This window comes from Acomys minous (genome assembly GCF_964271855.1).
Source record: "Acomys minous genome assembly, chromosome: 8".
Lineage (NCBI taxonomy): Eukaryota > Metazoa > Chordata > Mammalia > Rodentia > Muridae > Acomys > Acomys minous.
Genome location: NC_140489.1, coordinates 117847838 through 117850389, shown reverse-complemented (window position 1 = coordinate 117850389; position 2552 = coordinate 117847838). Strand labels below are relative to the sequence as shown.

The 2552-nt window shown below is 44.0% G+C and overlaps 1 pseudogene across 1 annotated transcript; it reads left to right on the top strand.

Moving 5' to 3' along the window:
- Positions 1-1395: 1395 nt before the first annotated feature.
- Positions 1396-1898, top strand: LOC311603890 (large ribosomal subunit protein eL21-like; annotated as a pseudogene). Its single transcript has one exon. The product of its transcript is annotated as a large ribosomal subunit protein eL21-like (transcript).
- Positions 1899-2552: the final 654 nt, after the last annotated feature.

Genomic DNA, 2552 nt, shown 5'->3' with positions numbered 1-2552 from the left:
TTTCTTCCTTTCTTTCTTTTCATTAATTAATTAATTTACTTTACATCCCAATGGTGGTTTCTCCTCCCTCCTCTCCTCCAAGTCCCTCCCACTCCCCTCCTCTTCCCCCTCCCTTTATCCTCAGAAAAGGGACATCCCATGGATGTCAACCTGCCTTGGCATGTCAAGTTGCAATAGGGCTAGATGCATCTTCTCCTATTGAGACCAGACAAGGCAGCCCAGTTAGTGGAAAAGGATCCAAAGGTAGGCAACAGAGTCATCGGCAGCCCCTGCTCCAGTTGTTAGGAGACCCTCGTAAAGACCAAGCTGCACATCTGTTACATATGTGTAAGGGGTCTAGGTTCATCTCATGCACGCTCTCTGATTGGTGGTGCAGTCTCTGTGAGCCCCTATGGGCCCAGATTAGTTGATTATGCAGATTTTCCTGTGATGTCCTTGACCTCTCTGACTCCTTCAATCCTTCTTCCCTCTCTTCTACAAAATTTCTGAGCTCTGCCTAGTATTTGGCTGTGGGTCTCTGCCTCTGTTTCCGCATGTTGTTGTTTGTAGCCTCTCAGAGGACAGTGATGCTAGGCTTCTGTCTGCTAGTATAGCAGAATATCATCAATAGTATCAGTGATTGGCTCTCTTTCATGGGCTGGGTCTCAAGCTGGACCAGTCATTGGTTGGCCATTCCCTCAATTTCTGCTCCATCTTTATCCCTGTGCATCTTGTAGGCAGGACAAATTTTAGGTTGAAGGTTTTGTGGGTGGTTTTTTGCCCCCATCGGAAGTCTTGCCTGGTTACAGAAGGTGGCCATTTTAGGTTCCATATCCCCTGTTGCTAGGAATCTTAGCTAGGGTCACTCTCATGGATTCCTGGGAGTTTCTTTTGCCCTAGGTTTTGGACTTGTCCCAGAGCTGCCCCCCCCAAAAAAAAACCCAATAATTCCAGTTCTCTTTCCCAGTTCTCTCTCCCTCACGTTTAATCCCTCCTTTACCTCTACCTAAACACTCTCCCCCCCAGTTCCCTCCCTCCATCTGCCTCTGATGTTTATTTTATTTCCCTTCCTTAGTGAGATTTAAGCATCCTCCCTTGGACCTTTCTTGTTACTTAGCATCTTTGGGTCTGTGGATTGTAACATAACTATCATGTACTATATGACTAAAGTCCACTTATAAGAGAGTACCTTCTATATGTCTTTTGGGGTCTAGGTTATCTTACTCATGATGATCTTTTCCAGTTCCATCCATTTGCCTGCATATTTCATGATGTTCTTATTTTTAATAGATGATTAATATTCCATTATCCATTCTTTGGTTGAGGGATATCTGTTTGTTTGTTTTTTTTCCAGTTTCTGACTATTATGAATAAAGCTTCTACGAACATAGTTGATCAAATGTCCTTGTGGGCTTTTGGCCATGGCAGCCATCTTGCAGTAACTCGCAAAAATGACAAACACAAAGGGAAAGAGGAGAGGCACTCGCTATGTGTTCTCTAGGGCTTTTAGGAAAGGTGGAGTTGTTCCTTTGGCCACATACCTGTGAATCTACAAAAAGGGTGATATTGTAGACATCAAGGGAATGGGTACCATCCAAAAAGGAATGCCCCATAAGTGTTACCATGGCAAAACTGGAAGAGTCTACGTCACCCAGCACGCTGTGGTCATCATTGTGAACAAGCAGGTTAAGGGCAAGATTCTCACCAAGAGAATCAATGTGCGTGTTGAATACGTCAAGCACTCAGAGAAGTGACATCTTCCTGAAGTGTGTGAAGGAGAACAACCAAAAGAAGAAGGAAGCCAAGGAGAAGGGCATCTGGGTTCAGCTGAGGCACCACTTACAGAAGCATACTTTGTGAGGGCTGATGGGAAGGAGCCTGAGCTGCTGGAGCCCATTCCATATGAATTCATGGCCTGATGTACAAAAAGAAATAAAGGACCTGACCTGTAAAAGAAAAAAATGTCCTTGTGGTATGGTGGAGCATCTTTTGGGTATGTGCATCTTTCTTTTGGGAATATGCTTGGGAATGGTATAGCTGGGTCTTGAGGTAGCACTGTTCCAAATTTTCTGAGAAACCACCAAACTAATCTCCAAAGTGGTAGTACAGTTTGCACTCTCACCAGCAATGAAGGAGTGTTCCCCTTGTTCCACATCCTCACTGGCATGTGCTGTCACTTGAGGTTTTGATCTTAGCCATTCTGACAGGTCTGAGATGGAATCTCAGAGTTGTGTTGATTTGCATTTCCCTGATGACTAAAGACATTGAACATTTCCTTGTGTGCTTCTCAGCCGTTAGAGATTTCTCTGTTGAGAATTCTCTGTTTATCTCTCTACCCCATTTTTATATTGGGCTATTTGGTTTGCTAGTGTCTAATTTCTTGAGTTCTTTATATATTTGGGATGTTAGTCCTATGTTGGTTGGAGAGTTGGTGAAGATCTCCTCCAACTCTGTAGGCTGTCCCTTTGTCCTGTTGACAGTGTCCTTTGCCTTACAGAAGCTTTTCAGTTCCATGCGGTCCCATTTATTAATTGCTGATCTTAGTGCCTACACTGTTGGTGTGTTCTGTTCAG